This window comes from Gordionus sp. m RMFG-2023, chromosome 4, assembly GCF_954871325.1.
Source record: "Gordionus sp. m RMFG-2023 chromosome 4, tfGorSpeb1-WG-v2, whole genome shotgun sequence".
Classification (NCBI taxonomy): Eukaryota; Metazoa; Nematomorpha; class Gordioida; order Chordodea; family Parachordodidae; genus Gordionus; species Gordionus sp. m RMFG-2023.
In genome coordinates this window covers 33,577,676-33,593,095 of record NC_088778.1, presented here as the reverse complement: position 1 = coordinate 33,593,095, position 15,420 = coordinate 33,577,676, and positions in this window count along the sequence as shown.

Genomic DNA, 15,420 nt, shown 5'->3' with positions numbered 1-15,420 from the left:
CCTTACGGTCCAAATTCTATATCAGATTTTAAGTAAAATAAATAAATGTAAAATTTTCCAGCAAAGTAGATAAATGCGTTTTTTGGACGTAGGGTTAGAAAAAACGCATCTATATAATAACCCGAGTTTTTTTGAATTGTAAATTATAACATTTTTTTTCTTTCTACTCTTCTTCTTCAAATATTTTTTCATGATTCATATATTAAATTTGGATTGTTTAATAATATAAAATTAATCGCTATGATATTTATTTAAAATATTATATTATTATTATATAAAAAACTTTATTTTTGCCAATAAAATATAACATAATAAAATTTTTGTTTGCCTTATTACTTATTTTCCGTTTAATGACGATTTCCAGGTTTACCCTGATTGGCCAGTTTTTTTTTACAATCGGAGGCCCTTCCTGACATTAACTCGCTAGGCGGTTTTTTAGACCCCGTTTAAAATAGGTAAATGGTTATACTTTGAAGATAACAGTTTTTTAAACCGATTAAAAATATCAGTTTTACGTAAATATATCTAGTATTTATAAGGTTAATGTTTGCCGAAAATAATAAAATAAATAAATTGCCTTATAGGAATTGAGAAAAAATTCTGATTTTTTATTTTTATTTTAAAGGATATTTGATTTAAATCCCATTTTATGATAAAAATATAAATAAATTTAAAAATATGGCCTAGAAGGAAAATTAATTATTGAGGGCAGAATCTGAGCTCAATATATTTTTTGATGTTTAAGCATATTTTTTCTGGGAAATTTATGAATTATAAATTATAACAATATTGAATAGACTATAAAAATAAAATGTTAACAATATTTGATTATTTTAATTAAATTAATCTTTTTTTTTTATATAATATAAAACTAGAGTTAATACTCATAAAATGGCGTCAATGAATAAAGAATCAATATTTTATTTAAACGGCAGAATAAGATTTTTTTTAAAGCTTAAAATTTTAATTATTTTTATAAAGGGTTCAATTCAAAAATAATTCTGGATAAATATATCATAATGTCATTTTAATAGTAAAAATTTATCAATTAATTATTATATGCAAAATATAATATAAAATGAAAACGAGGTAGTGGAGACTGGGGTTAGGTAAATCCCAGGGCCTGGCAAACCACTTAATCTCATTTTATTATTAAATACACCAGTTAAAATTTTATTATAATATAGTTTTTCATCCATAAGCAAAAAATCTTTTGAAACTAACTATTTAAAATAGAAGCAAAAAAAACTAAAATAATTATTGATTTAAATCGTGATTTTTTTTTATTTATTTAATACAAAGTTTCTATATTTATTCTGTTAAGACCAACCAATCCAAAATTTGTACTTTTTTTAAGAAATTTTTACTACCGATAATTCCTAAAATTAATTATAATATATTTTTTTCAATAATAAATATTTTAAGAAATTCTATCTATCTTTAGCTATTATAATATTAATATTTCACTAATAATAATAAATAAATATGTCATATTTCATTTCATGATGGATTCATTTATTATTAATGAATATACATATATTGGATAAATGTAAAACATCGGTAGCAGTATATAAAAAATTTAGGGTTAGAAGGTTAAAATATAATCTAAGAATGGTCAAAGATCAATAAGATAATCAACGTGAGTGAAATCACGTATAAAGGTACGAAATTCTTTACAAACGAATTTATATAATAATAGATGATGGTGAGAAATCGAAGAAAATATTTTTGGCCCCCTTTAGGCCAGCCAGTAAGTAATTACTTGTTTACAATCATTTAAATTGATAGAAATATGAATACTACTCCACGGAGACGTTAAGTTGGAAAAATTAAAGCGGGGACGTGTTATAACATTTTATATAATGCGTTTTATATGAAATGTCTCAAATCATAAATAAACAAATTAATCAATCTTTATTTATATATAGATTAATTACATTTTTACTAGTCAAATTAATCTACTTACTCTCAAATTTAGTTTCACGAACACTTCCCAGAAATTTATGTTCTTCTAAAAAACGAATTTTTCTTCGCGAACCATCCTTTAATCTAAAAATACGCTTTTGGCAGCAATTTGAATGAGGAACTGAAACTACAAAAATACATATTTCTAGGTTCAAGACTTGGTCTAGATTATAATTCGAAAAATTTCTCCAGAGACCTGCAGGTCCGGCCTGGGCCTAAAATTTTTTTAAAAAAAATATCCGGGCCTAACAGTGTAATTTAAATCCAAAGATTTGAAATCGCCATTATTAGCCTATAAAAATCAAAAATAAATATAATATATTTTTGAAAAAAATCCGAGCCGGGTCTGAAAATATAAAACCCGGGCCGGGCCGAAGAAATTTTTGAAAAAAATCCGATTCGGACCAGATGATGCAAATGGTACCCTCTCTGCAGGTTTCTGAATTTATCTATTTATTTTTGACTTTATTGAAACATTTACATTTTTTTTATTCTAATTAAAATTATTCTTTTCTTACAATATTTCATTAATAGTATGGATAAAATATTGAGTTAAAAATATTCTTCAATTTTACCAGAAAAAGCCCTTAACGAAAATTTGACTTTTAGTACCATAAAATTATATGTTCATAATTAAGCCCTTATGATGTCCATCATCATACCCTTCAATCACAAAATTGATTATCATTTGCCTCATTAAGTTAAGATCAAGCCCAATGTTCATGTCTGTCACCCATTTTGAATACACACCGACCATTTTATATTTTATTCTTTGTATGTACGGTAGATACGATGTCACTTCGATTTCTATAGGGTATAACCCTTAATTATTCATTCGATAAAAGGTTACCACTTATAATATTTTCATCTATTTATAACTGCTATAAATGAATTTGCAAATGTATCTTGAATAGGATCTTTTGAGCAATAAGAGGATCGGATACTATTACTACATTCTGCTGAGTTTTAAATTAAAAGATAGAGTTTGTTTTAATAAGTTTTAATCCTTACCTATTTCGATTGATCTAGGAGGTGAGAAAGATCCATGACAAAAGCCATATGCATTTCCTTCAATACAGTGCTGAAAGTATAATGATCAAACTGGGTTAATTCGTCATTAGTTGATTGAGAACTTCAACATATACGCCTTCTTGGTCTATTATTTTTAAAAGTTATTTTAGATATATGGAGCAAAATCATGAGTAACCCCTACATTTTGGGCACTTAATTTTATTCCATTAATAATATTTAGACAAAATAGTATATGCCATAGACGCATAAGACCCGCCCACGCTCCATACGACGATTCCCGCCTCATGACAGAGGCCACTGATATTAATGTTTTAAACCTTACGGGAACGTACGTTTAGCATAAAATAGGAGTCTTACTTAAAAAAAAGGATCAAAATTATCTAACGTTTTTTTTTGTAACGAAGTATTTAAAAATATGAACGAAGTGCGTCTAGGTGACTATATATTATGATAATGAATAACAAATTTAGATCAATTTCTTTCTTCCTTCCTTCCCTTCCTTCCTTTCTTTCTTTCTTTGTAAGAAATGATTTTATACGAGGGTGGGGGGGGGCTTAGAAAGCTTGTCTCCCTAAAATAGCCCCCCCCCCACCTCGTTCTAGAACTATTCCTATTTGTTAATATAAATAAAGAATAACTATTAAGGGAATATGGTATATATATATATATACAACTTTTAAAAATGAGAAAAAATTAAAAACTTATAATAAAAAATAATTAAATAAATCTCTCCATTTTACGTGAAATAACCTGCTATAGCTTTGATAAAACGCAGGCACATCAATGGTTTTTTAAGTAGGGGATATTTTTTTTTTTAACTTAGAAGCTTCGATATAATTGGTTGAATAAAATGAGGAATTGATTAAAAAGCGTTATTCAAAAAAAAATTAATAAAGAAAATTGAAATGTTAAGGTTAATTCCCCAAAGTGAAAAGACAATAAGGATTTGTTTCGTATCAAATTATTTCTTTAAGCTCTCCACTAAAAATCCTTGATAAATTGGATTCATTTATTATTACATGTAAGATTATTGGGAAAATTGGCTAAGAATTAGTTTTCATTTTAAAAAAACTTATAAATCACATTATAAAAAAGGGAAAAATGAATTATAGAGAATAAATATAAATATTGCTTAATTTTTTTTAGTGCGCCACAAAAAAAAATGGAGCGTATCAAACGCGTTTAACAATTACACATATATATATATAGTAAACGCGATTCGTAAAAAAAGCAACGCGAAATTAATCGCTTGCGAAATCACATCTGATTCGCCTATCATCGCTTATAGCAACATATGTTTTTTTTTGACGGGATTTCGTCATTTCGGCTCAGTATTTATATAAATTATTTCTTATCTGGCTTGATAATTTAAATTACGTAGCGACTTATTTCGCATCGCTTGAGCGAATCGCGCTTACTATAAATGCAGCGTAACTCATTTCAAATGGTTATCGTGCAAATTGGTCAAATTACTGCTTGCCATTAGAAATCATTTTTTTAAAAATCATACTTTTTATTTCATTCATTTTGCACGTTGCTATACTACGAGATCTTTGCTCGCGAGAAAACTGATCAAACCTTCTCACTCAGATGTGAATAATAATGGAGGAATCACTAACATAAATGTTCTTCTGGACAAGAAGATCCCCAACAAAAGTACCATAGACAATTATACTTTACGGACCATGCTCAAATTTAGGAAATTTTTTTAGAATAAAAAAGGGATAATTTAAAAAATTTCCTATTTTTAAAACATTCAAAATTTTTTCCAAAAATTGTGGTATTTTTGTCAGATGTTTTTTTCTCCCTTTGTCTGGAGTACTTCTATTTTGTCTAGGTCTTTTTGCCCTTTTATGTCAGTGATTCATAATGGTGGGGAGAGGGGGGGGACTAAAAATCTTTTCCTAGTTGTTTAATTATATGTAAATTTAATTTAATAATATATAAAATGTAAAATAAAGATAACTTGCCTCTTAAAAATGGAATGTTTTAGAAATTAATGAAATAAAAAAGGCAGACGATAATATAATTAACAAAAATTCTTTTTTTTATAACTTCTTACGCCTCATATAGTAGTTTAGCTTTGCCTGGGTCTTTTTGCCCAGGGCATTTATGTCAGTAATTCATAATGGGGTGGGGGGAACTAAAAATATTTTCCTAGTTGTATAATTATATGTAAATTTAATTTAATAATATATAAAATGTTTAAAAAAATCACTTGTTTTAAAAATGGAATGTTTAGAAATTAATGAAATAAAAAAGGCAGACGGTAATATAATTAACAAAAATTCATTTTTTTTATAACTTACGCCTCATATAGTAGTTTAGCTTTGCCTGGGTCTTTTTGCCCAGGAGATTTATGTCACTGTTTCATAAGGGGGGGGGAATAAAAATCTTTTCCTCGTCGTATAATTATATGTAAATTTAATTTAATAATATATAAAATGTAAAATAAAAATAACTTGCCTCCTAAAAATTGAATGTTTAGAAATTAATGAAATAAAAAAGGCAGACGATAATATAATTAACAAAAATTCTTTTTTTTATAACTTACGCCTCATATAGTAGTTTAGCTTTGCCTGGGTCTTTTTGCCCAGGTCATTTATGTCAGTAATTCATAATGGGGTGGGGGGAACTAAAAATATTTTCCTAGTTGTATAATTATATGTAAATTTAATTTAATAATATATAAAATGTTTAAAAAAATCACTTGTTTTAAAAACGGAATGTTTAGAAATTAATGAAATAAAAAAGGCAGACGGTAATATAATTAACAAAAATTCATTTTTTTTATAACTTACGCCTCATATAGTAGTTTAGCTTTGCCTGGGTCTTTTTGCCCAGGTCATTTATGTCAGTAATTCATAATGGGGTGGGGGGAACTAAAAATATTTTCCTAGTTGTATAATTATATGTAAATTTAATTTAATAATATATAAAATGTTTAAAAAAATCACTTGTTTTAAAAATGGAATGTTTAGAAATTAATGAAATAAAAAAGGCAGACGGTAATATAATTAACAAAAATTCATTTTTTTATAACTTACGCCTCATATAGTAGTTTAGCTTTGCCTGGGTCTTTTTGCCCAGGGCATTTATGTCAGTAATTCATAATGGGGTGGGGGGAACTAAAAATATTTTCCTCGTCGTATAATTATATGTAAATTTAATTTAATAATATATAAAATGTTTAAAAAAATCACTTGTTTTAAAAATGGAATGTTTAGAAATTAATGAAATAAAAAAGGCAGACGGTAATATAATTAACAAAAATTCATTTTTTTTATAACTTACGCCTCATATAGTAGTTTAGCTTTGCCTGGGTCTTTTTGCCCAGGAGATTTATGTCACTGTTTCATAAGGGGGGGGGGCACTAAAAATCTTTTCATAATCGGGTCGGGCATGAAATTTTTTTAAAAAAAATATCCAAGCTGGGCCGTATATTTTGAAACCAAATATTTTAAATCGCCATTAGCTATAAAAATCAAAAATAAATAAAAATATATTTTAAAAAAATCCGGGCAAGAACTGAAATTATTTTTTTTAAAAACCCAGGCCTCACCGGGCCGAAGAAAATTTTTGAAAAAAATACCCGGGCCGGAATAAAATCAAAAAAAATCCGGGACCGACCTGGCCGTGTGGAAATTCTTTATACAATAAAATGTAAAAAAAAAAAATTTAGAATATAGTTCAAACAAAAATTATTATTTTATTTGATATCTTTTATTTTTTATTTAAAAAATTTTTTTTTATATATATATAATACTCACGCCATCTAGCGTATAAAACTATATTACATTATGGGAGATCTAAAGACCTGGATTGGATTGGAGGAAATTTATAGAAGTAGCAATATCTTTGGAAATGCAGCACTTGCACAACTCAATGTTGTAGTCATAATCTCGAAATTGAAATATTTTTTCTCATAGCGAGGAAAATTCCTGCACCTTTTGGAAAGTGAATGAAAGATCGCAGATATATTTCTTCATGTCAAATGTTCACGGCTAGTTTAAAGATGTAATGGCCATGATGAATATCAACTTATCTGAACATAGAATGATAAGCCAAGATATCATAGCAAGGAATTTATTGGGAGTCTCAATTAAATCGAATAACACCCCCTAATCAATCTGCACACTTAGAAGGCAAAATATCAATTGTTTATAAATACCAGAGATTAGAGAGCATTAGACCAAAAACTATGTGAAAAGGCAGTGAGTTTAGAAAACATATCTGGTCCAAATCAGTTGAAGAATGTTGGGAGATATTTAAAGAAGATACACAAAGCGTATACGGTTCTAGGAAGCAACATTCCACTCGCGAGGAATGACTGGATATCATCAACAACTATGCAAAAAATTGAGGAGCTCCCTCTGGAAAACTATTCAAAGATCACTAAGAGACCATAGAAGAATCTTCAGGGTTAGGAAAGCATATGAGATCAATATAGATATGAGAGGAAATAGGCTTTTGACGCTTATAAAAAGTTTAAATATTTTTGTTAATCAAATATCATTAAGAAACCTCCTTCCATTCGATTAGAGAATAATAAAGTCATAATTGACAAAGATGATCAGATGACACTATAGATAGATTACTACATGAGTATTTTTGAATCAACAGAATCAGCTAGAATATTATCCGAACAACAACTTATATCTCAATCTACCTCACAATTTCCATTAACTGAAATCTCCACGGCTCTAAGGAAACTCGAAAAGCACAAAGCTCCTGGCCCAGATAACATCATTGGGAGCATCTCTAAGCGACATCTAAAGACTGTATACCACATTTCCTAGTAATCATTTTTAGTAAAATTTGGTCTTCTGGGATGACACCTAAAAAACTGGAATTTATCTACCCTTTTCAACTTCCCGAAAACCACAAACCCTACTAAATTCTGCGATTATAGGACAATAGCACTCACCTCGATTACGTCCAAAATCTTTATGGTTATCCTTAAGACTCGTATCGTACAGATTTAACAAAACCTCTCCTCAAAATATATTGGCGCATATCCTCCAGGCAAGAATATCATGGAGTCATTCCTTAGTCTCAAAATATATTATTCAAACCTTTTCTCTTTACATTTATCGATTTCAAACTGGCTTTTGATAATGCCAATCACAAAGCTCTCTGGGAAGGAAATACTATCTGAGGTTTGGTATCGATATAAACATATTAAGATAGTAAGAATATAACAACCTGCTTACCTCGTGCAGAATAAATAACAAAGCCTCTTCGCCTTTTAGTATTAAAAAGGGAGTAAAACAAGGCGGCGTCCTTTTCCCTATTTTCCTTAATATAGTAATGAACAAAGTTTTGAAATACTTTAGATGCTGCCAATATACGGGAACTTAATTCATTTTCAAACAAGATGCACCATTTAGAGAATAGGGTTATATCAATGCTGATGATGTAGCAATTATAACTAAAAATCGGAAGAAACCTGCAATCTTATCCACTTACGTTTAAAAGTTGGGCTGAATAAATTTTAACAAGACCATGATTCTTTTAACGAGCACTCACCTCCCATAGAGAATATTGATACTGGGTCTGAAGTGAAGTAATCACCAAAATTTAATATCTCGGGAATACCATATAGAGGGGGCTGTAAGGAAAAGTTCAAATTAAGGATACAAAATGCTAGGATAATTTTCTATAAGTACTTCAAGCTTTGGAAGACAAGGAAGATACCTGCCTTCTCAAAACTACGAATCTTTAATTCCACTTTCATCCCTATATTGTTATAACGATTGTGAAACTTGGGAAATTAACAAAGCCGACACAGGAAACTTCTGACGTTTATCAATAAGTGCTTAAGAATTATAAACAGTGTTTTCTACCCTAGACTAATATCGAATGACAAATTATGGAAACTATCAAAAAATATTTCAATCCACATCACATTAAAGAAAAAACGCATTCAATTCCTGACTCATATACTGAGAAACCCTAACTGCAATTTAGCCCATGACGCTTTAACATGGCTCTTCACTTGTAAGGGAAAGTCGTACTGTAGGTACACTTTGGTTTTAACGAGTATTGAAAGATGTTGCAGACTTGAACATGAATTGGAAGCAATTCATAAAATTAAATAATAATTAAAAAAATCTATAAAAAAGTTTTTAGGATTAAATCAAGTTATCTAAAATAATATCCCCCCCCCCCTCTCATTCATCACTCTACTCATTCTCCTCTTCAACTACTCAAATACCTTATACAAGATTTACAGGTTCATTTCTTTTATAATGATCATATTTTTTAACTCTAAACATTAATTTTAGGTCAGTCTTACCCTGTTCCCAATTACAACTGGATATAAATATGGCGGTAAGTTATGGGTTGTGGGCCGTTTATTTTTAGTCCATTCTCTCGTAATCAGCCCACAGACGTTTAAACAATAGTCCCTGGATTATTGTGCGTACAAGTACCTACGGCTTGCCCATAAATTTGTAAAGGGCTTCTCATATTTTTCCCACTGGATTCTCTTTTTTAAAAAAAAATCCAATTAGATGGAAATGAGAAATGCCTAGCGTAGGTAGCTCTGTCGTACCTACAAACGTTTAGAGGGTGAATGCTATTTATACGTATATTACGTAAATATATCTTATATATATACCGAACAAAATTGATTTTTTCGCCGGAAGGCATAAATCTCTTCTCCTTTTATTGAAGATTTTCCGTGGGAAGGAATCATAAATGAAATATTTCATCTATCCGAAAATTTATATAAATTCCTCCTTTTTGCGGGGAAAAATAATTATTCAATTAATTTAGGGAAATTTTATTATTCTCTCCCTCGCAACCAAAAATCTTAAAATAAGTCACTAAGATTTTTGCGCATTTCAAATTTTTTTAGGTTTTACAAATATGGGGTTTCCTTGGACGCCAAATTTAGGGATGGCTGTATCTTAGGAACTATTTGTAGCTTTCATTAGTAAGTAAACTCTTGATTTAGGGATTCACTTTTGCTTTGAAGATTACTTTTTTTTAAATTTGTTATTTTAAAATTTTACGAGTGCCAAGAGAAGAGTCAAAAAAGGGGGGACAAATTATTTTTTTAAAAAAATGTCAAAATATGATATAAATTATATTGTTTCCCTTACACCCCCATCTCCACCCCCACCACCGCCACCCTTCCCACCCCCCTTCTTCCACAAAATAAAGAATCGGAAAGATAAAGCAGTAAAAGTTAATCAATTTTTTATAAATAGCGTTATAATATAACCAAAGTTTCCTACAACAAGTGGACAAAGACATCCAATATGGCGAAAAAACCCGCCTAATGATCCCTAAACCTATAGGAAAATCCGGGATACTCCTGAGCAAACATGGGTTTGAAAAGACGCCATCTAAAATTGGAAGAATTATTCTTTGTTTTAAGATAATATAAGCTTTCTTTATAGTTCAGAAAACTATATATTTTTTTTAGTCCTTGCGTTTATTTATCTTCTTTTATGTTCCCAATTGACACGTGTGGTTAAGGAAAAAATAATAATAAATGGAATCAAAATACAATTCAGGAATTCACAACCAGGATTAGCCGACGAGATGATGATAAATAAAATCTCAAAGTAATGGATTGGCCCAGCAAATATGCCAATCATCTGGTATCACGCAATCTTCCAACATCTAAAGCATCGGGAAGTATGTATATATATATATACTATTATTTATTAAATTGAAGGATGTCACTACTCTCCCGGCGTGCATTTGACAGGTTAGGGAAAAAATTTTTTTTCGAAGAATTTGTTTCGGTGATGGTGATGATATTATACAAACACCCCCCAACTTTTATAAAAAAAATATAAAATCGATATTTTGTCAAATTTTTAGAATTAATTATTTATCTCTGTAAAACAAAAACTATTTTTTTTTATAATTATACAGAATATCAAGTAGCAATTACGTTTTTTTTTGTATTGAAAACATTCGCGAAACTTTGACGTTATGTTAAGCACGTAAAATTAAAAATGAAATTTAAACATTTGTTTTTGAATATATTTTTTTCGAAATTAAATTAAGTAAGTATTAGAATATATATATGCTTAATACATACCATTTTCTATTTATAATCCCTTGGTTTTATTTTTTTATAACCAATTACGATATGAAAATTTTTATAATAATTTATATTTTTGTATATTCATTTTAAAAAAAAATTTAATTTGTTTAAATTTGTTTAAATTTATTCCAAAAAAGCACTTATTTTTTTTATATTTTCTTCTGGGAAAAAGTTAAATTTTTCAAAAAATAACGCTTTTTATATCGGAAGGAGCAATAATCTTCCTCGGAGTAGCCATTGCTTGTCAAGGAAAAACGACATGTGCATATTTTTTTTTGGCTAATTTATACATTGTTTATGCAAAATATATTTAATTTAATTTTTTTATTTAATTTTATTTTTTTCCAATTCCCAAAAAATATAAACATTTCTTTGGTAAAATTAATTGGTAAAAATTAAAATTTGAATTCTTTATAATAAAAAAAAATAATAAAAATTTTAATATAATAAACATACATATATTATAACTTATACAGTTATACCCCAGCTGATCCCATCACAATAACTAGTTAGATTGCCAAAAAAAAACTACGTAAAATGGTATTCCATATAATCTTACATTCTCGGCATCTGATAATTAGCAGATATCATGCAATTTTTGTATAATATGGATATTTACTTGATATAATTCTTGTTTCTAAATGAAAGGTTTAAAAAATAAAAAAAATCATCACTCAAAAAAAAGGCTTACATATCGACTCCTGGTTTAAACGAATTTACATAATTTTAGAACAGATTCAATTCTCTAACTCTGACAAATAAAAATTCGGTGATTAACATTCAATCAGCTAGAAATACAAAGTCGGATTTTGATAAAATATTATAATGTCATGTGATTAAGTAATTAGACATGAACCCAAGTGTTGCTAGATATATACTATTGTTGTAAGCTTCATATTTCATGCCTGACCCCTAACAATTTTTCATTCAGTATAGGTGATTCAACTCCCATTTCTTCACATAGCAAAAAATCTGTTTAAATTTATTATCAAGAATACCAACAACTCCTTCTGAGCCATCCCAATGAACAGTACGGAATCTTAAATTCATAAATTTTCCCCGATAAAAATTCTGCAAAAAGGATTTCTATGAAATAGGGGTTGGCATGGAGTTGAATCTATATAATTATAAAAATAATTATAACTGAAAATTAACCCCCCCCCCCTCCCTACTTCGGCATACTCAATGTCATCTGTTATTTGGGAGATCATGATTTGCACAATCATAAAAGGATTAAGTCAATCACAATCAGCATCTAGTGTTAGCAAATTATCTTTAACCCCCCCCCCCCTTCTTCCAAGGGTTGATTGTGGCAAGCCACATCTAACGCTAGCCGCATCACCAATGAGAATGAGCCAAATCTAAATATCATTGGATTTTAACCAAGGTCTTCAATACTTCTCAAATTCTTTATTTCATTCCAAAATCATAAGAAATTTTTCTAATCAATTCTTTAATCACTGAGTCAAATTACCATGATACAACAAATAGACGACGATATTGTTCTGAAAAATCGGAAGAATGTGCCAGAAGTCTTGAATATCTCAAAAAAAAACACTACCTTTATGCTAGACTCTTATCAAATATTGACACATGCCATATTCTCTATCATCATACACTATTTGTAATGCTTAACATTCTGTAAAACCAACCTGACTAACGAAGTCCTAAATTAACTTTTCCTCCTCTGCCTTAGTTACTCTTAACTTCTAAACCTGGAAGTATCGTTCCAAAGTCCAGGCTCTCACATGAATACCATTTTGGAAGTTACATTTCTCTCAGTATGCGGATTTTATCAACTAGATAACATTCTGATAGGTTATCACCAAAATTCTCTTCAATTATTTCCTCATAAAAATCTCAACAAAAAAAAAACTGGTTATGGTTGATCTTTCGTTCCATTGAACAACTGCGAACATCGAAAATGAACAGTGTTAATTTTAACAAAACGGCTAAGTATGGTTCGAAGCTACCTTGATCTTTTGGAGACACCCTTAAGAATCAAATATATTTTGTAAAGATTTTTTTTTTAAAATAAATATGCACGATATTGTTCTTTTTTGTGTTATTTTCGCTAAATTTGTTTAAAAATACTAGCTAAATTTAGTTTATTTTTGCATTTAATTTTGTTTTATTCTTAATTTTGGTGAATGTATTTAATAAAATTGTTAAAATTTGGTGTGTTGCGTTGTTAAATATACATCTGCAGCATATATTTCCAACACTATTCCCGAGTATGTGAGGTAAAATTGCGAAATTTTTTTTGTTATTCATACAAATTTTTATGCCGCATTATGGTAGATAGAAAGCTCTAATTTATATATTTTATAAATTAATGGGACACTATCAGAGGACACAATTAGAATAGCTGTATGATTTTAAATAATGGCTTTTGTCGCCAATATGCAAAACACTCGCGGAAATATCCAAGTCTTGCCTATATGCATTTATGTTTAATAAACAACATCATTTGTCCTGGTCTAATATCAATGCTGTTAAGGTAGCGGACTGATAACATTTTCCTTTAAGTAAATTCTTACTTAAGCACAGATTTTTCAGACAAGAGTTCGCGCGGGTATCTGAAGGACTTCTATAAATCTATTGATTAGCGAAGAGAATTATTAGGTAGCAGGAGCTATATAATATAGGCTACTTTACAAAAAATAATTAATTTCATGATGTCTTCACTTTCTTCGTCGATCCATCATATTCAAAAGTTCTTAGTTTTTTTCTATCCTATGGAGTGTTACCGCCAACCTCTAATTATGATTTTTGCTAAGAATGATAACTAGGTCTCAAAACTTTGCCAAATATCTAAATCTGTAATAGTCGTTTTTTAAAAATCTAGAACCTAGCTTTTCACATCTCATGTTATTTGGTGATGAAGAGATTCATCTAGAAAATCTCCTTTACCCCATATTACTTTGTCTCAATCTAGTGACATCCATATTGAAATAAACGTAAAATCTAAGGTATTCATTCGTTAGTTGTATAGAAATTATCAGCAAGGATCCTGACCAAGTGGGATAAAAAGATTTTAAATAATAGTGTAACTAACTCTATATACCGAATATTTAATACAGAGTTCTACTCTTTCAACTCAACGGTTCCAAGCCAGCATAGTAATGCATAAGTGTTTACCTCATCTTGGCTTTCCAGTAAGTCGTGGGCTGCAATTTCATCCATTTAATTGATGCTATCTTTTTTATGTAAATTGTTGAGCTCTCTAAGTATCTGGAAAGCCACAAAGATATCTTTTTGTTAAATATTTTATAACATACCTGAAAATTCTACAAAGGTTTATCTTGTTATTATCAACATATGACCACTCAATAATCAAAAATTAAAGATTACTAACGAATATAAGAAACTTGATATTCATATTTTATTCCAGATCACTCCTTCAGGTAAGAGGGTGGGTTGGGATTAGATTAATTATCAATCTCCTTTACTACAGAGCATTTTTATTATCAGGGCAATCCTCGGCTTTTATTATATACCTTGCCATATGCAATCTCTAGAGGCCTATCAATGAAAGCAGGATCCTTGTGGCGTCTCTTTCGAGGGCTTAATCGCTCATCTAATATGCAGTTAGAATGGGGGGTAGTTTTGATTGGAAGGCATACCTATATTTAAATTCTAACCTTTAGCATATTTCTTATCCTAATTAAATCTCTAAGAGATCAATTTTGTTAGGTGACAGGTTAAATCATGTGATATCTTTACCGCATAAGTGCCTTCAATGCTTTACATTCAACCTCAAAAAGCGAGGCACACATTTGCTTATATAGTTAAGGAATCCCTCATTGCATTTTATCTCATACCACTATTAGGAGAATATCGACTAAGTAGCTTCATGAATTAATATCTTCTGGCAACAAATGTATGGATGGAATTATCATCCCCAAATAAGGGGCGGTTTCTAGCCTGAGAATTCTAATATGTAGATCCCATATTTCCTTAGGAATATCTTAAAAGACGCAGAGGGCAAAAGGCGTGATAGATATTTTCATATTGACAAAAGTCGATATCCCTATCACGTTAATATTATCGACTATGGACTTTAGTCCAATTTTTTTTCTAAGTGTTATGGAAGTTCATTTCTGTTAGAACACTGGGTAATCAAAAGAGATTTACAGATAAAGGGTTATCTCCAGACACCCCACATAGAGAGTTTCTGAGCCTCCTCGGTTTACTATTTGTTAATTATAACGCCTAATCCCTCATTCGCAGTTAATAAATTATTTGAATTCTTTATAATTACAAATTAGTATATAATATTGATAATTTAAGTATAAGCAAAAATTTGTTAATTCTTCATCTAAAAAGTAGCATTGACCGCCTTGACTTGTCGG